Below are 21038 nucleotides of genomic sequence, written 5' to 3' on the forward strand. Positions count from 1 at the left end.
ATCATAAATCCAAGAAGCCCTATAGTTACTTAAAGTCATATTTCAACCCAGTGGTGCTGTTTCTTTCTTCATGTCATACTGACTGCCTTCAATCCTGCCTACTGCTATTTTGCTTTTGGACAGATTCCACACCACATATGAAAGAAAATATGTTTGGACCTTATCAGTCCAATTTGTACCTCCTGGGACAGCTAGGTCACTTCATCTCCTTGAACACACTTTCTGAGTTACATTCTCAAATCGGATAGAAAGAAAGAAAAAATTACATTTATTTGTTACTTTTTACAAAGTGCTTTAGGAAATTAGATATACATGTATGTATAAACACATATATATGTAATGTAAAGAAATGTGGTATAATAATTACACAACTTATTCTACGCAAGCATTTCTTAGACTCATTTGGCCAAAGCAATGAGTGAACTTAGTTTATTATAAAGCAGCACAGCTCAGTTTTTACTGTGTTCAAAACCTAACTTTAACAAGGTCTTTCCATCAGGAAGCATTGCACTGTCCAGACCAGAGGGCACCTTCATGCAGTGCTTTGAAGCTAAAATCCCATCAGCCTTACAGGAAAGCACAGGAGCAAATTAAGAGCACATCACTTGCATAGCTGCATTATAAAGCTACTGAAGTTAACAAGGACATATATTACTTTTTGATTCACATTACATTATCAGTTGCTCACTTACAGAAACAAAAAATCCCAAACTGCAAACATCTGCACTTTCATTTTCTCAGTCACCAATATAATTGACTGCATGGACATTGGGCACCTTCAACTCAAGTACCAGTCTGGACTGTCTTGAAAATGTAATATATTTTAAAATTAGCTTACACTTCATTCTTTTTCCAGCACTGGACATCACAATAGCTGCTTTTCAGTTTGAACTTTTATATAGGTGTGCAAAGAAAAGACACAGCAGTTGTCATCAATAATTTGTGTGAAATACATATTGCTTCATCTCCTTGTTGGACTTGATAGACCACATGGAAGATCTACATGATAATGATGAGAAATGCAGCAATCAGTATAATTTTTATTCTGATAATGATATATAGTTCATAAAGATGACAAATAACTTTCATATACTGATACAGCCCCAAGAACCTAATATTATAACCTTGTTGTCCCACTGATGTCTTGGATAAACAGATTTCCAAAATATCTATGATATATCAACCAGTACAAAACCACTTATTTCTCTTTGTACTTCATATTCAACTCAATCCACTTTTATACAAATTATAACCATTTATACCCTGAGTCTTCAGCGTGGCTGAGATATGCCTGTTTTCTTATGCAACAGAAGATAACTTAAAAAACCTGTTGGGTGGGATATACAAGTTTTAATTTCATTGTGTTAACAGCCACAAACACTATTAGTTTTCTACATTAATTGTTTCCACGTTTGTTGTTAATTTGTGCATTCTTAAAAAAAAATAAACCAAACCAAACAACCTCAATGTTCTAGATTACTGCTTTATATTTAGTAGTTATGAGGCAGAATTTGGATTTCCAGAGCCTCGCAAAATTCAGCTTTGTGAGTAAGCCAATCTCGGAACAGAATCCAGCTCCTGGTTCAAGGGATACAGTGATCGTCCCCTCCCATAGGTGAGCTTTACTTTTTTTCCCCCATGACCATCCTGTTTCAGATACATATCTCTGAAAAGTAAGATGAGGAAATTGGCTTGCAAATAGTATTTGTACTGATTACAGATCTGGTTTACAGGACTGGTAGCTTAGTCATGCAGACCATAAGCAGTGAAGTGTAAAAAAGAAACAAAATAGATAATTTCTACAGTAGGGGCTGTAGTGTCCAGAGACAGCAAAATTACTGATAGTACTGATGCGTGACTGGATGCTTAGTACATCCATGTAGCCTCTATCTCAATGTAACTCTCACAGAGACAAAATCAAGCCAACCAGACTCACTCATTTAAGATCAAAGTTTTCCTGGGGAGAGACAATGGTTTGAAGTGAATTCTTTACATGCACAGTATTACAGAAAACCAAGAAATGCTTAGTTAATAAATCTATTTAGCCATATTTCAGGACCTCCTCTGGTCAACACACTCAGATCACAGAGGAGGTCCTGAGACATGACTGATCGTTTCTGCTTTGACTATCAAATCAGCTGCTGAAAGCCTAACAGAAACAAAGCTGTTTCTCAGCTGCTCCATGCCATCTATGTACATGGCCTTGTCTTTCAGTCTTTTCCCTACTAGCAGCAGAAGAATGGAGGTGAAATAGCAACCTACTGTTAACACGAATGAATCACAGACATCTTATTAAACAGATGGGGTGTAAGTACTTCAACAGTAATCTCAAGTAACTCCTATTAGGTCAGAACATTTTTTTGCTGTTCTCACGTGCAAATAAACAAACACACTGACTGTGAGCAAGAGAAGCCACCGGGACAGTCTGACCTGCCGTGCAACATATTCAACAGAGACCATCTCCACAGCACTCCAAGCCTCATTTGTGAATCAAAAGCAACATACTGCTTTTAGCTTTCCTGCATTTTTAGAGGAACCCCAGAGATCTTGATGAATTTAATGAGTACATTTCAAGGATGTCTGAGCATCTAATTCCCTAAATTGCTTCAGCAATCCTAGCCTTAATTCCAAATGAAATCTTTTAAGTTACAAGAATCCACAACACTGCTTGGTAAATTGTTCCAATGTGTATTTACTTCTGCTTAAAAATATGCACTTTGCTTGCATTTCTAGGTTTAACTTCCATGTACTGGATCGTTTTTTTGTCTTCACTTGGAAGTCTCAGAAGTTCAGTATTTTGTTGCCTTCCACAGTGAGAAAATTGTTTTCCAATGCCCCCTACCCCCAAACACTGATCTAAACTGGCCAGGTTTTTTTAGTCTCACTTGAACCTATCCTGTGGTGTCTCCTAAAGGCTCTCCAGTTTTCAACAACTTTTTAAAATGTGAGTACCTTAATAAAATATGTCCTGGAGTGGCCATATTTGGAATAGAAAGCTGAAGCTCTCATATTTGTAAACCCGACTAGTGGACCTGCCACCTGCAGAATCCTGTTACACTGGTAACGTACCATGCCCTCAAAAACATTTTCAGAATTTTGATTCATGGGATCACACCCCCATTTTGTACTTCTTTATTCTTGTACTGCCTAACTCTTAACCATGATATTTGTCTATACTTATACTGATATAGGACATAAGGAATGATACTTTACATACAAACTTACCTAAACCATTTAAGCAATTCACCCTCCTCAGTATGTATCACTTCACCAATTTTTGATCTATTTCCAGACATGCATTTTGATGATTTTCTATTTCCTCCCAGTCCTTGAAACTGTCCCTATTTCCAGGATTTTCGAGATACAAATTTTAGTTGTTGAAAGAACTTCCTAGCCAGCTCATAAGATGGGCAATTTCATTGTGGTGATTTTGTAACACTTAAATATTTCTTCCCACTTTTAAAATAACAACAGTAAGATGAGTATTCGCAGGAAATTTCTAGCCTACTTAGACTTCAATGTGCTCAGATAAATTCATGCTTGAAAAGCAAAGGCAAGTCAGAAAGCTTCAATAATATACATGATTATACATTTTGTTCTTGATGAATGATACTTTGCTAAACAATTTTACTTGGCTTTTTTTCTTCGATCTTGGAAACAGTCACTGCATCCAACCATGACTGTGGTCTCTCTTGAGCATTCAAGTCCTGAATACCAGAATTCCTCGCCATGTCCCTACTGTGACCCACTGCTATCCTGCCCCTTCTCCAAAACATTAGCCAGGTTTTTTAACTGTGCCTGCAGCATGTAGAAAGAAGCTAAAGAGCTGACAGGAAAGGGCAACAAACCAAAAGATAAGTAGAAACTATACAATAGAAATAAAACAGATTGCAGAAACAGTTTAAAATAATAACTATAGGGCAGAAAGAGTTTCATATAGAGTAACGCTTCTGGAAGAACATAATTTTGTATTACCCAATGAGTTGGAAGAGGTTACTAATGTACATTGGCCAGAGACTTTCACTATTCTATAACGACAATTGTATCTTTCCATTTTGCACAGTGCAGGTTCCATCCCTGCAACAGTGAACTAAAAGAGCACCCACATCAGATTTTTATGATGTTATTGCTTTAGTTGTTATAGTTACAAATAGATAAAAATATAAAGATAGACCATATAAGGACAGATGTGCTTCCTATACTCTTTCCAGTGTTAGGATACAGGTACGCCCCCGATTCCACGAAACCATCAGGAGATGGTATCACTGTGCCTATGCCTGCTTATTATGTGCAATGCAAACATAAGAAAGACATCGCTCCCTGCATTAGCAGCCTAAAACCAATGCCAGTTCCATAGATCAGTTTGTTTTTAAGACAGGTGAATTATTTCAGGGATATGATTTTATACCATGGGAGTAAATAGGATTTACCACTGTGCTCAGTTTGAAATCTTTTGCTGGAAGAGAATGGTGGGAACACAAGAAATACTCCCATTCTCAGAGTTAATGGTGTTAATACTTTTGTCCCCCCATGCAACCTCCTTACAGGCATCCACTTCCAGCAGTGCGCACTTACAGAAATTGCCATGCTGGGTGAATTCAAAGGCCCATTGAGCCACTGACATAAACAATGGTGGAAATAGATGCCTAAAGTAAAATATAGAAAACAGTAAGAAAGTTGAATAATTCTGGTATTTCCTGAGCTAGAGATGACCTCTTTTTAGGCTTGAGAGACCTTACAAGAGTGTTATCCATCTCTAATATTAATGTCCCCTGGCCTCAGGCTCCCACTCAACAGCCATGGGCTCACAGGCAAGTTTATTTGGCTGTGACTTTCACTATGAGAAAAGAAAGTCACAAGGAAAGGCATTTTAAAATTAAACGACCATTTAGCATTCCATAGGATTAATTTAAATAGGAAGAAAAGGTGTAATAAATAACAAAGGACTAGATGCTAAGTATTTAGCCTCACTTGCTTACCTATCTTCTACAACCTCATACTTATCAAGGCAATGGGAGATGGACTGGGAAGCATCCTTGAAGTTACTAGCTCTCTCTTTTCCTGAGTCAGTTTCTCTGAGATTACCAACCTGTTTACTTTCTTAATTAAATAAAATGAAACAAACAAACAAACAAACAACCCACCCCACACCCCCACATCCCCCTCTCCCCCCCCCCAAAAAAAAAACCCCAATCCAACACCAAACCCCCAAACAATAATGATTTAGAAACTCAATAGAAGATTCTGTTTTGGTACCTCGACATAATTTATCCAAAATCATAAATAGGCACATTTCTTTACTACTCTCTGACTAAATCTTGTAGGTGTAATGTAGTTATGCTTTAAAGACAGTGTAATTAAAATACTTGATCTGAGGTTTACAAAATTTCTCTCTTTTACAGAAGTTCAGGTCAGCTGTAGGAAACAGCCTTCTGGCATTCTAGCACAATTTCCTTTACCAATTTCCCATCTTCCACAAAGCCAAACAAACAAAAAAATCAATATGGATGGTGAAGGAAGAAGGACCACACCTTCTAGAATTCAGTCAATTCTTCAGTCAATTCAGTCAATCATCAAAATATCTGGATGATACCAATTGTCAAAATGCAGGAAATCAAAGGTACATTTCTGAAATAAATTTAGATACAAAAATGATCATAGCTGTGAGGAACTGTTATCTGTTTCTGCTAGATGTGATGAAGTGAATTTTTTTTTTAGACTGATAGAGGGAAAAATGATGGCCTTAGCTATACTGAATATCACCTTCCTGTTTATTTTGTTCTTTTTTGCTCCCAGTTACATATTCAACTCACATAAGCAAATTCATCACAATTTTTTTTTACTCAAAGATAAGCCTCTATAGTTTCTCGCAATTAATGATTGTTTCCTTATTTATCAGCAGAAAGGAAACTTTTACTACAATGTTTTATTCCACACCTCAGTACCTCTTTCTCTGCAGCTTTTGATATTTTCTCCACCTATATACTACAAATCCATTTTCCCTTTTGCCTGCACAGATGGTGACTTTTCAGAGTTATAACATTATTGTTGTCACTACAGCACTCAAATCTAAGGAGTGTCCAGGAGTAATTTCAGCATCCAAGCTCATCCCAAAACATTATGGATATTCCCTGGACTTCCAATTTGCCACTAGATGTAAAAATGCATTTAGCTCTTTACATCTCATCAGGTTGTTGCTGACATACTGTTGCTTGAAAAAGTTATCCTTATCTTTTATTTTGATGTTGGTTTTCCCATAAGTAGGGAAGGAAGTATTTTATTTGAAATTTCCTTTTTTTTTTCCCTTTAAATCTAATAGACAATTCACCTGTCTATTTCATTGCCATTTTAGTTTCTTTTCCTATTCATAGGTTTTGTATACCCAATCAGGGAATTATCACTTAAACTCTAATATAAAGTCTTGTCTTTTTAAAAAAGTTTAAAAAACCCCAAGCAAGTCATGATTAGTTTTCAATTAGCACCCGAAAGCTGTTTTCTCTTTATATTTGATTACACTACCTTTTTTTCATCTAAGCTTTTGTGTCTTTTCAGTGTACTTTACCTGAGGCAATAAGTCTAATTTTTCTCATTACAATTACCTTCACCCCAACATTATTAATAAAATACTTTACACTTCCTCTTGTACTGCAACAAAGACCACTGTATCTTTTAACCAATAATTTGTTTTCTGTGTCTTGTGTCCTTCTTCTCCAAGGAAAAATATTTTGAAGAGCCTGAGACTGCTGCCTAATTAGACCACACAAAAGCATTCACTATCCTATTTCCCTATCCTATTTCTCCACTAAGACAAGACTGCAAGGTTTAAATTTCTTTCATTCTCCCTGCAGATAATTAATTATATTCCTTTTGTTTGCTCTCATTAAAGTTCAATTTCTTCTGTGTCCCTAACACATTTCATATAGATTCTCCTTATCTGACTTTTCCAAAGTCTAGTAATCTTCTCCCTGCTGATAAACATGTCTTGATGGTATATTTAAGTTCCATCTGCATCTCCCTTGAATGAAATTCACAATAGATACATTCTTTCTGAAAATAAATGGACTGCACCCTGATCTTTCTAATAAGTGTATCATTAGTAAAAATACCTTCTTCAATAACATAATGTTTTCTTTTGTATTTCTTCGTTAAGAGATATCTTTTGGCCCTACTTCACATTTTTGCACCAAGCAAAAAGTCCCCTTTACAGGAAGGGCAAAAAACTAATAGGAAGTCTAATAGAAACTGTGTTTCTCCTAAGAAGCCTCTCTATCCTTATGGGAGTAGTTAGTTTCTTTCATTTCGTCCATTCAAATTATTTTAAAATGTATGATGGTTTTTGTGTAGTTCTAAGTGAATTTACAATTAACCCCCCCACCCCAAAAAAGCACCTCTTTCTGCATTGCTCAATACAATCCTCTATATTGAAAGAATTCCCTGACACCTCCCAACACTCAGTGAAAAAAGTCTCTATTTTGCCTGCAAGTGGTGGTGCCTTTGCTTGTTGTGAGTAAGCAGAGGGTTTCTATATTAGGACTGTCTGTGTCAGTATGTATCTACAAATACCCTATTCAAAATCTTAAGCACCCTATCCAAAACTGGGTAGATCAACTCAATAGGTAGACTCTATAAAACATCCTAAGAAGGGTCAAATTTAATAATATAATTACATCAAAAGTTTACTTCTTAATCATTAAAAAAGGAAACCACCAATATTCAGGTGAACTTCAAGTAAAATTATAAGCAAAAAATTATACATGAGATTGTTGGAAAGCATCTCTCGTGATGCGTGTGAACTGACAACATGCATTTTGGTATTTCCTAAATTTTGCAGAGATGACTGCACACAGCCTTAATAACATTCTTACTGTACCATTCTTAACTTCTTTGACTCTTCTAAAAGACACATCCCCAAATCCAGGTGCATGGAACAGCCAAAGTTGAGTGCAGCAGTAAGAAACTGAATGCTGGGAATGCTGGATATAGTTGTTTTACCCAAACCACAAAGAACTGGGGGGATACATTTTTTTGAGTATGAAAGCACACAATAATTGATATAAATATATGTAAGTGATAGGTAAATGTATTACTGTGAAAAACAAACACATATTAGTTCCAAGTCCTATTCTGTAAGGAAAATGCACCACTTTTTCTACTGTATATGTACCTTGGAAATATATACTTGCAATGTATAAGGACATATATGTATGTTACATATGTAACATACAGATTCATGTATACATAGATATATTTTATGTATAATAAATCATCATGGAAACAGTTTTATGGCTATGGAAATGTTGCAGCAGCATTGGTATTTTCTCCTCTTATAGTATGTTTTCTAATATAAAAAGTAATTGTTATTGCTGGATAACTACATAACACCCTAATTGTAAGAAATTAAATTTTTGAGTTATCTATGGAAATATTTTACATAAAAGGGAAAACAATGAATAAAGATCACTCTTGAGTGATACAAAGATTATTCCAGAGATGTAAAACATTTCATTCAATATCTTAAACTTATGCACAGGGAAATTTATGAGTTGAAGTACAGTATCATACCTAACTAATCCTGATATACCAATTCTATAATGAATGTATTAATTTAACATTATAATTAAATTGCTTGTTAGTGAACTGTAACAAGTTGAATATGGCATACTTCTAAGAATTACTTTTAAAATCATATCATAAGCAGCATGACCGCCATTTAAAAAAGAAACATAAATTAAAAATACTCTCCCTGTTCCTAAAGCATGTATATTTAAGTCTGTCATGTGGTAACAAAGAAACAGGATATAGAACTGTTGATTTTAATTTGTCTCAATATGATTAGCTTTGTGAAAAACCCATAATTCACTATATACAGATATTTCACCACTATTCAATTTGTGTTCAAGAGGCTAGAGTTGCTCTAGCTCACGGTCAGTTTATCTTCAGTATAAGGTCAGTAAGGTCATGCCTTTTTACAATTCTCAGTGTAAAAAAAAAAAAGTAAAAAAAAAGTTGCAGATGCTGTGGAAAAGGAAGTTCTTTCCCTACCAGAGCTTCTCCAAGTCATTTCAATGTTGCTTCCAACATTTTTGTCTCTGATCTCTCTTATTTCTATACTCTTCCAGGCCAAATCAGTCCTCTCCTCTTATATTGTCTACACTTGCTCCATAGCTATGGCACATCTAGCCATATGAGGCTCTACTCAACATTTAAGTTTCGGTGCTACATTTTTGTGTTCATGTCTGACTCACAATGTTCAAAGACACCTGATATTAACACTGTCTGCAGCCTGCAGACCTAGATAAGTACAAAGATGAGTTGTCACATATATAATTTTCTAAGCCAAAATAGCAAGTGATCAGGCTACCTTCATTTCCATTAGAGCAGTTCAGAATTTGCAATCATTTGGCTTCCTGCCTATTACGAGTAAATCTAGAAAAAAATGAAAGCGATGCAGAGACAGATCAAGGAGAAAGATCAGAGAATAAGAAGAAAGGACTCACCTCCTTTAGTCAGTTTTCCATTTTAGATGTTTCAATAGTTAAAGAGGGAAGAGATTTTTTGCACACTCTTTAATTCAGATGTCAGTTCGAATATTGGATGCTTGACTGTTCTGAAACATAATCAAAATGTAGCAGTTAAAACTACTAGCCTGAAACAAGGAAAAATTATTAACATGGCAAGCAACTACGCATTAATTAAAAATTACAGCAATATTTATAGGCTTTATATCAATGGTCTGTGGCAAAATTTTCACGTGGTACCACGCTCTCTTCCTTGCAAGTAAAAAAAGCACTAAATCCCCAAATATTTAGATTGTATAACGCTGTATTTATGGTGCCATCTTACATGTTTTACTCTCCCTCCACAACACAGAAAGAGTTTGTCAGTTCTTTTACAAAAAGATACAAAGACTAGACTAGTTACATGTGATTGCCTCAGTAAATCAACTGACTCTCTGCAAGCTCACCTCTTCACCAGTCTCATCATCCTACACCCTTTTCTCACGCTACGTAAGCACCATGGAGTCCTGCTGCCTCTGGAAAGGCAGCTGAGAATGGTGATAAACTTGACCAACCACCCAGCTGTACACACGGTGCTTCCCCAGCAGTATTCAATTGCTGGCGGAAAAAACTGCAATGGCAAATCACTGTAAATTTAAATACATGAATTTTTAAAATTATACGAACTGAAAATACTTATTTCCAAGTAATTTTCTTTCTCTGGTAAGGAAAATGATAAACATATTTCTCCCTTTTAGTTCTCCAGTACTACTTACCGAGACTAATGGAAACAAACGGCTTTCCTCTGTGCTCTATATTTGAGCTGTATGAGTCATCTCACTATTTCAAGTTTTGTTTCTCATCACTTAAAGGTCTAGCCTATTTTATTCTGGATTTATTTCTTTTTTCTGTTTTTTTTGTTTTGGTTTTTTTTCCCCTCATGTGAACGATTCGTAAGTACAAGCCAGAACAAGTGCAAATATCTTTTCTTGTAAATGCAGTTAACAGCTCCAATCAAACTTTCCCTGAAAAGTGTATTAAAAGAGAGGAAAAGACATATGGCTAAGTGAGCTTTGATACCAGCCACAGATTATACTGAAGTACAATCAGTACAATAACTTGTTTGATGTGTTGAAAATTCTTACATTATTTTACAGTCTTAATGTTTATTCAAAGAAACACCTTTACACAGACCACAGTTAACTATTGGGCACTAGTTGTCAGAAATTGCAAGTAAAAATGTTCAGAGTAAAAATAGCCTGCAAATATTACAAACTCATGTTTATAAAGGCAGAAGAGAATCCAATCAGAGAGTCTGATGTCCCACTTCCCAAAGGCTAGAAAACTTTAAATGAACTCCTTTGGAAATCGGAGGCACATCTTAGTAAAGCATCAAGCTTTGGACTGAAGTTCTTCGAAATAACCACTAAGAGGACAGGAACAGCCTCCATACACAAGACAGGTTTATTTCTGGGAATTCCTTAACCTCAAAAGCAGTCAAATTGATGAAAGCTGCAGCCTGCCTTTTGTTACTATCATTTCATTTACTATGAGACCCACTTCCAAAATGAACTAAATTCTGACATTCAGAGTCTCTAAATTAGTGTCAGAATAGAAACACATTCTACTCCAACTACAGCACTTTGTGTATAGCTGGCATTGACGTCCTGACTCTTCCCTGGGGTATATAACCACCCCTGAGGTATATATTTCTTCTTAAGTTTAAAACTAACTTTCTAATTCTTTCTGTACCATTGGTCTTTAAATCACTTTTCTTTCTTGGTTGTGCAGGCTTTTCTGTCAGAAGAGTGAGAAAAATAAGTTTAAAGCTCGAAATGTGATGGTAAAACCATCAGACAGGTGGTGGGATCAAAATAGAGGTGCAGAACCAGAAATCCCTTTTAAATAATTTCAGAAATGCATAGATTTCCAGTTGACAGGATGTCTTTTGAGAGAGGCCTTAATTTGACTACTACATTGACTACATCATAACCATTTCAGATTTTCCTTGAGAGTATAAAATCGATAGATTACACTTAATTGTAACAAGTAAACTGGATTGATTTCTCCATATAAGATTCCATTAGGGAGCTTTCAAAGATAAATCTCTAAAGGCTTAAACTGGACAGGTCTTTAAGCAGAGCCTTCAGTTGTAAGGACTTCTGTGAACCCATTGAAACTCCCAAGTTTGAAGATTTGCTTGAGAACCTTGCTGAAGTTGGACTCAAACAGGTTTCTCTTAGCTGACAGCATTCACTTGAACAAGAGAAATTTTAACTTGTTAGATTATTTAGTGATGACAGAGACACTGAGGCCAGGCAATGTAAAGGTATCACCTTCACTGCACAAGTGTTAAACACACTGTAAACCACTGCATAAAATGTAAAAGAGGAAACTAAATTTGACAGGAACTTTCTGCAAACATATATTATAAGTTTATATGATATGGTTTTCAGAGACAGTCATGGATTAGTGTGCTTTAAGCTCTGTACTACATAGGGTACTACCCACATCAACGGCCCAAAACCAATATTGGTTCAACAGTTTTAAAATTTGCTTATTTCTTCATCCCTTTTGCTTTTCGTCCTTCTTATTTGTGAGTGTCCATGCATACTAGCCTTCTCTGACCACTTTTCCTATTTTTAATTTAATCAGAGGGATACAATCAGAAAAAGTTCACAAAAGCACAAGATGATGACGGAAGGTACAGAATGATTTCTCCATGAGGGACAAATGAATAGGCTAAGAGTCTTTGGTCCATGAAGGGGAGAACATTATGAAAACATGACCGGCATAGAGAGGGTTAGCAAAGCTATTTTTTTCACTGCCTCATTCTTCCCAATGCAAGAACTAGAGGACATCAAATGAAGCTGGTTAAGAACCACATTCATAAAAGGGGAAGAAAGCAAAACAAATGAGCAAAGGGAGGTGGCTCTTTCTGCAAAGTGCAGTTGTGCTTTGGAACTCACTGCCACAGGAGGTCATCAGCATCAAATCAGGCCTTCAAGACAAGTCTGGACAGCTGCGGGAAAGAAAATTAGATTTCCTGATTGTGGCTAACTATAAATGTCCAGAAACATAGAGCTCAGAAAGACCCAAAGTTCAAGAAACCTGGAGGCTAAGAGCATTTGTTTGCCATGTTCTTATATTCTTTCGTTTGGTCTCTGATGTATGAAACAGGACATGGGACTTTTGACCTTGACATTGAAGTGATTTTTATGATCTTTTTATGGTACAACCAACAAGTAGTGCACATTGATATCCCCATCTGGCATTCAGGAAAAAGAGGGCACTTAAATGGAAGGTGGAGAGGATTCAAGTGTTGCTTTTTTAGACTGATACGTTTACAATACTTTGAAGAGCGTCTAAGTGAAGTACAGAAGTACAAACTGTAGGGTATCTGGTCCCTTTTGATTAGTTTCAGACTGTTGCTTTTTCCTGAAACAAGACGACATTATGACTTTTCTCTCAACAGACTGACCTGAAACTGCTTCATAGCCAGTACTCACGAACATAGCAGGAATCAGGCTTGCCTTAAACCCCCAGTTTCTGGTTCAGTTTTAGCACAGCACAGTGACTCAAATTACCCAGGTATTATATGACAGATCATTTACAAAAAGCAGAGTCTCTAAACCCATCTTTTAGGTGGGAAACAGTAACTTAATTGCCACTATGTGGTTCTAGCTAGATCTGGTCAGAAAGACACCTGGAAAAAGTGTGGTGAAGAACAGGAACAAAGAATAACCTGGAACAGGTGCCCAGGGAGGCTGTGGCATCCCCATCTGGGGAGATACTGAACTCTTAGTTGAACAAGACTGAGACTTGTTCAAGTCTCATCTTGTATTCAGCAACTTGATGTAATTTTAACATTAGCCCTGCTTTTGCAGGGCTTTAACTAGATGACCACCTCCAATTCCTTTCTACATTTGTGTAATTCCAAGAAACAGACTCTAATCATGTCTGTACCACTCCTGCATGGAACAGCAATTCAAAGTGTGAGCATTATCATTAAACTAAATTTCAGTGCAAAAATGAAAGGCAAGTGTCTTATTACTTAGTAAGCCACTTGATTTCTCTTCTACATGATGCATCTTTACATTTCTCTGGTTCTGGTGTCAAGCAGATTTTTTAGTTAGCAAAGATACATTGTAAATGAGATGAACTAAATTTTTACCTGACTTCTTCTTTTCCATGTTTGTGTTTCCCCCTTTTCCCCCACATCATATTTTTATAAAGTAAAAGTAACTCATAGTGAAAGTGCATGACTACCCATTTTTCTGTAAGCAGTATCAGGACACTGACCTACTTTAACAGTTCAAACCTGATTCATTAGAAATACATGTTTAGAGGGGCTTTATATTTAGTGCACCCTTTCTATGAGGGTACCTATGGGAGCAAACAACAGATGATCTCAGATGTTCAGAAGAGGTCTCTTTCAGAACATGATTTACTGCATCGTAAGTCACTGTCCTTAAGCACTGGGCAGGAACCTTATGTATTTGCTACCCAAATTATAGCAAAATAGTAATAATTACCTAAATGAGGACTGCCTAGTAACTACTGGCAATGAACTGGCAAATGAACTTCTAAAAGTTTAATTAGAACCATACTGGTGTAGTAGTAATGGGAATACCGTAAAGCTTAGCAATGAGCACAAAACTATACCCTCTCCTATAAAGCCAAGACTGCAGTATTACACACGCTTATTCCACCTCATTTGTAAAATTAACAGCCTCCCTCAGACAATTAAAAATCATGCTGAGTACTGAGCCACAGTAAATTACAAATATGATTAAGCAAATAATAAGAAAGCCCAAGTCCCTACTTAAATACACTGCCAATTCAGCTAATCCAAGCACAGCAAATATTAATGCAATACTTCAATGTCTACAGCTCAGCCGATCTACAGTAATAATAACACATTAAGATTTTGCCCATAGTCAGAGCAAACTGCTTATTTTCCCCAAGACAACTGGAGCACCAAGTTACCAATAATAAGCTGCTCGTATCTTCCATCATTCTGCTGGGAAAGGTGGGAAGAGAAGACAAGCACTTTTAGCCTGATTGTATTTACAACTAATTAGATAGACATGGCCTTTTGACTATACTCTACTCTAAACTGAAAAGAAGCCAACCTGAAACTATTTAATGATAAAGGAATTAAAATCAATGCAAATTAAATGGATCTGCAAAGTGTGATTTTTAATTATGTCACTTTAAGAAGTCACTAGACAATCACTATTGGCATTCCCTTGTTTCTGCATCCAAATGGGAAACAATTCATACCTTGAGAAAACCTGATTTCAGTAGCTAGCATACCAATGAGAAAAAGTTTAAAATTCTGGATCAGTAATAACTTCAGATAAATACTATGTAAGAAATGAAATACATCTAAAATTATGCTGACAGCACATGTCACTTGCCAACAATGCACGCTAGTGCTGATATGTGCTGGTATCTATTTACCAGAGAAAGCTCATAGAGAAAGGATTAAATACAATTTAATTCACTCAAATATGTATTTATACCACTATATAGCAGCATGTGAATGGCAGACATTTCACTGTCTCACAGCAGTTGTATTATTCTCAGCCCAACTTCATAAATATTAAATGGTTTTGAAACAGAGTTGTAAGTATGTATGTAACATAACAGAAAAATCCCAAGCACAGGCTTTCCTTCAACATTAATCCACAGGAGGAATAAACTATTCTCTATGAGATGTTCCTGCATCAGCACCATGGGAAGTTCTGCAGTCTGTTGTAGTTGGAGGTAAATGGTTTTAATTTGCTCTTCATTGTAAGTGAAAGAGTCAGTTATATAAAGCTTTAATATCACCAAAACTGTTCTGCAATAAGGAGAGGCTTCAACAGCTCCTCACCCAAGACCGCCCCACTGAGATTTTTCATGGCATGTAAATGAAGGACTTGGCCCAAAAGAAGGCAGAAAACTAAAACGGGCAAATTAAAGAAAAAAAAAAAAAATCATAAACCCACAATCTTCTGTAGCTACCACCACCCCAAGAGTCTATGTATTTTAAACAGGCATAGTTGCAAAACACAAAACTAAAAACTGTCCTAAAGGGATGAGAGAAAGCAAAAAATCTGAATGCAACAAGGGAGAAAGCAAGGAAAGAGAGGCAACATGTGCGGTCATGCTCACTCCTCACAGCTGCTGCATTACTCCTATCAATAACTCCTCTCTCTGCCTTGCTAAAGTCTGGTAGACACAAGTACTTCCAGCAAAGTGAAACTCTCATCTTGCACTGATTGCAGAGGAAGAGCCAAGCAGCTAACTCAAACAGCATTGCGGCTGCTGTGCAAAAATGGTCAATAAAGTATGAGAGGTGCCTAGACCCAGCACCTAGGCAACTGGAATGCATGCAAAATCATCCCACTTTCAACTGTGTTAATGACATAAGCAATGGAAGAAAATATATAAAACAGCCTCCTGAAATTTGGAGAGAATATTAACAGCCCAGGTCAGTCAGCCTGTCCCTTGCTTCTAAGGAAGGAAACAAGATAGGAAAACTTTAGCCCACATTTCCCCTTACCATTTGATTTAGAGAGAAAAGGGGGTGGGGGGAGAGAGACATAGATGGATAGACAGATAGATGGATAGATAGATAAGATGTTTATTTGCACCATATACAGGGTGGAAATCTCTGCATTGTAACTGCAGAGTCAAGTGAAATGTTGTAAAAACCCCAACTACAATCTTTGTCTTTCACATACTGTAATACATCCTATGCAATTGATGCCTAAAATATGTTACATCATAGAAGTGCTTCTAACACAACTGACAATTTTTAAAAACCCATGTACCTCAAGTGACATTTCCACAAATGTATAATGATCCTTTCCAAATTATACTCGTCTTCATATTCCTCACGAAGTCTGCATTGCATTAGTTCACCCTCACTTCTGGGAACATGTACAGAAGCAAGTATGTCAGTAGCACTGCAGGAATTACTGTGCTTTTAAACCACTCTAAGTTTTCATCCCTCTCTTCCTCAAAAAAGTATGATAAGCTGTAAAAGGTAGGAAATAGAACCCAAGGTGTATTGTTTTTCACAGTACACAATGAAAAGTAGACAGTTTGAAAGTACGTCTTCCAGAACACACATGTGAATTTTAAACATGTCCAGCTCATGGTTTTATTGTATGAAGTCCTACTCCTGGAATCATTGAATTTCCTGTTACTTTGCAATGCCAAAAATCTGTTTTCAGCCTAAATAGCAATCATGAGGCATTCGAGCAGTTTTTGAAACTGAACATGCTAAAAACCAGCATCCAGCTGTTGCAGGGAGAAATTCTCAATTACATCGTTGGCTGAAAATGTGCTGCGTAGTAAAGAACTCTACTCGTGCAGCACAATTAGGAATCTGCAGACAGAGGGATACTTTGATAATCTAGTCATATCCCCTCCCTCCCCCCACTCCCTCACCCCCCCGGTTACATTTCCAGTAACACCAGTCAGTCAATTTAACAGACCATCATTCAAAACATTTAAGAACACTTCTATTTCTCTTTACCATTTCCTGGTGAAAAAATGTCCTCTTTTCTTTCAATGTGGTCCATGTCATTCCACACTTGCTTCAGAGCCAAAGCTAAACATCACTTTGGATAAGTGACAGAGGCTATCACTGCAAATTTTCATGATTAAAACATCTGGCTAGGTAATGGTTTTCCCATACATTGTGCAAGATTTTTTGCTCAGTCATCATCCATTTGCTGTGCTTAAACTCAAGCCTTCAAACTTGCCAAACACAACTCTGCATATTACACTGGATAGGGAAAAAGACCTGTCAACAGAAAATTCATTATGTTTCCATCATGCTACACCAGGTGGTAAAAGTTTACTCCTGCATGAATTCCCACCAAACTGAATAATTGTCTTCGTTAGTGAAGGCACAGAAGGGATCATGTCTTATGTCCTGCACAAATAAACATTCCTCTTTTGGCACAGAAATTGAAGTTTTGGGGTTTTCTTCCCCCCACCTCGGCAAATGAAAAATTACAGTATAGAATTTTTATCTTTATTAGCTATAAATTAGGGTTTGTTTGTTTGTCCGTTTTTTAAACAAAATAACAATATTGCCATGTTGACCCTAACAAAGATTTTTCTCCTTATTTTGTGCTAATAAGCAAGATGTATCAAGGAGTCATGAATGTGACACCACAGTCACAGGATTTTGGTGCTGGCCTACCTCTGCTCACACTGTCTGCCAATATTTTTGTTGATTTGAATGGGAAATTGAAGAAATCATCTCATCAGGAGAACCTTTTATATATATTTCTTGATTGTAGACTTCAAAGCATACCAGTATGCAAGAAGATTGCACAAGGACAAAGAGAGAATGGAACTCCTGTAACTGCATGTTGGTTTTACTTAATTAGTTTATTAACTGCTTGATTAGCTAGTTTGTGCAGTACTTAGCAAATGTAAAACACTAATAAGTGCTAATTAATCATTTATGTAACATTCAACTACAGCTGCAAATTACAAAGGTAACAAAAAATATGAACTGCATAATGGTGAAGAAAGAAGCCTACATTGCTGGTGAACTTCATCAGGAGAAACAGAACTGGAAAGCAGTCATAGGCAGCAAACAGTAGGCTAGAGATGCAAAAAGCCTGCTTCACAGTGAATGACAGAAGCAAAAAATGAGGTAAATGTATGATACTGAAAGCACTGCCCAACTGTTTCTATTAAGGAGAACATATGGTGGAAAAGAAGCAGAACTGCATGAAAAAAGAAAAAAATGACAGCTTCAGTGAATTGCAAATGAGAGGTAATAATTTCAACATCCACTGTGACAGAATACTTCTATGTATTATTATAAGCTCTGGTGGATGGTGTCATAGACCAATTCATGAATCTTTTCATGATCATTTGATGCCACAGCATTTAGTACAGTGAGGTTGGAGGTGGAAAGGTGCTCCTGCTTGCACCTTCTGATGACCTAATGAACCTGCTCTAACTGGAACAGCAGTTTCTGCTGTCAGAATGACTTAAGAGTTGAGTGATAAGGGGGAGACAGCATTTATCACTTCTTCCAAGTCCAAAATCATGCATAAGTGGATGAAGCAAATGGAACAGAGTACCCAGTGATGATACAGCAGGAGAAAGGGTCTAGTGATATGAGACATGCTGAAGAGAGAGACAGATCTGCTGCTCTAAGAATAAAGTTAATCTTTCTACGAAAACACCCACAAAGAACAAGAAAAAAACTTCACATCATGTTTGCCAGAAGACAAACACTTGATAGTAAACTTCTGAAAAATAAAAAAAAAAAAAAAGGCTAAAGTGAAAACAAAACAATAAACCCCTTCTAAAATACTTCTGCCATGACTTTCAATGGCAAAGTTATACATGAATAATAATGAGAATTTAAATGTACAGCTAGATATTCAAAGGTAGAACAAACTAATGGAACATGATGAAAAATCGAATGAACATATTCATTATCATAGGTAAGAGTATTCACAATCTTAAGTACTACTATTATTTCTATTATATCAAAAAAATTCCGTATTATACTAAAGAAAGTTTTAATACAACTTTATGAAGAGGTGGATTTCTGTTCCTTATTTTTTGATTGGGTTATTTTCTTCAGCCTGCCAGTACGTGTAAGACAGCCTACAGAGATCATTTACTAACACAACATACAACTTTTAACGTGGCTTTAAATATAGAGAATGCTGAAAAACCTGATGGATGCATATCTTAAGAGATAAAGAAGTGAAAAACATTTTGTGACACTGTTGTTAAATTTGTCTAAGAATGCACAAAAAGTCCAGAGTTCATTTGCAATTTTCAACTAATTTGCTCTGACACATTATTAATCCTTTTTATCTATTATGCTTTTATTAGTTTGGGGAATTAGGATTGTTTTCATTATTAAATTCTCTTTAAGATCTAGTGCTTAAGATGAATGTTGTTGGGTACTCTGTATTTTACACTGTTTAACAGAATAAGGGAAAAGCACCCAGGAATCAGCGTTGTATTATTCTGGAAGGTATTATGAGCACTCTCTTTCCCTGGAGAATCTTAAAGTGAGATGTAGATCAGAGTTTTAACTGAATGGTCATGGAATGTAGGAAAACTTGTTTAGTAATAGTGGAAACTCCTCAGTGGAAGTGCTAGGTCCTCAGCACCAAGTGCTTCAGTGCACTGATCCCATCCTCTTGTGCTTCAATAGTTTCTGAAAAGACACAGATACTGCTCATGGCACCCAGAGTCCAAATGTCCCAGTCACCATCACTTGCAGTTTTGGTGCTTGCACTTTACTGACAAAAGCTACATACTTCCCATGTTATGATGACAACCAAGTCATATCTAATAAGCCAAGAACATGTAAGACTCCGAGTAAATCTTGCCATGCTGGCGGAATAGAGGCCCACTCCAGACCCAGGCTGCTAATAGGGGACAGGCACTTCATTAGTGGTTGTGGCTGTTCCCTCCCTTCCTCCCGGAACTTTTTTTTAACAGATGTCACCTCCAAACTTGGGATACATCACAATCTGCATTATGCTCAGATTACAGGTTTCTGCTGAAACAATGAGGCAAGAAGAGAGCTGAAGTTGACTCCAGGAGCCATTCTTCATCTGGCATATCTAAGCCCCACCGAAAAGAAAACGAGCATGCAAGGCTTAGCGGACCATACATGATCATATTTTGAGCACAAGGAAAATACTCTTTGAGTAGTAGCTCACTGTAGCATTCCTAGGGAAATGCAGCTGAGCATTACTTCTAAAAGCTTTTGGGATTTTCTTTTGTTTGCATTTCGCTATCCTTCCAGAAGATAACACTACACAGCAAAATGCGTATCTCCAGTTTCTTCACACTTTAAAGCTCCATTTTATTCAAGCTGGCACCTTTTTGCAGTTATTGCAAGTTTTGTAAATAGACTGTAATTATGCATGTGAATATCTTAGTGAAAGGGAAAAAGAAGGTTTTGGTTTGGTTTTTTTTTTTTTCCCTACCTTCTGGAAGAAGTCCACAGTCAGCAGATCTTGTGTTTTGTTAGCTGAAACCAACCATCTACATGTACTAAAACTTGACCACGTGGGACATGAACTGATCACCTTACACACAAAGTGACATGCAAATTGCTCATCACGTCATGCACATCATGCATTTTTATGCCCCTACACAAAGGAAAAAAAAAAAGAGTCGGTATAGATTTTTCTACCAAATTTGCACAGGAACAGCTAATTTTCATGTCTCTGGGCTAGCAAACCTCATAGAAGTCTGACAGAATTCAGAAAACACCCCTGACAGATGAATCTTCGTGGCATGCTACAAAAAAATTTATTGTTTATGCTTATAAAGACATGCTGGATGTTACGTGGTGCATGATCCACAGTCCTAATGAAGACTTTCAGCACTGACAGTACCCTAAGTATAGCCATCTTGGTTTTGATAGAGCACTTGGTAAATTTTGCACTAATGGCAAATTACTACCTTCGGATGGGAAACTGTTCTCAAAACACTATTAAGTTGTTTCTTCAGATGACTCTTGCCTTTTTCAATTTT

The 21038-nt window shown here is 36.6% G+C and overlaps 1 protein-coding gene across 3 annotated transcripts in view; it reads right to left on the minus strand.

Annotated features, from left to right (window-relative positions):
- DLGAP1 (DLG associated protein 1) overlaps positions 1-21038 on the minus strand; it is a 398543-nt gene that overhangs the window by 254280 nt on the left and 123225 nt on the right. For 2 of the 3 annotated variants that reach the window (XM_030496355.1, XM_030496364.1), the window contains one exon: positions 9498-9607. The gene's annotated coding sequence lies outside the window, so the exon portion shown is untranslated. The remainder of the gene's footprint in view (positions 1-9497; positions 9608-21038) is intronic. The other variant, XM_030496374.1, reaches the window with a different exon arrangement.

The sequence above is a fragment of the Strigops habroptila genome, chromosome 1 (genome assembly GCF_004027225.2).
Source record: "Strigops habroptila isolate Jane chromosome 1, bStrHab1.2.pri, whole genome shotgun sequence".
Taxonomy (NCBI): Eukaryota; Metazoa; Chordata; class Aves; order Psittaciformes; family Psittacidae; genus Strigops; species Strigops habroptila.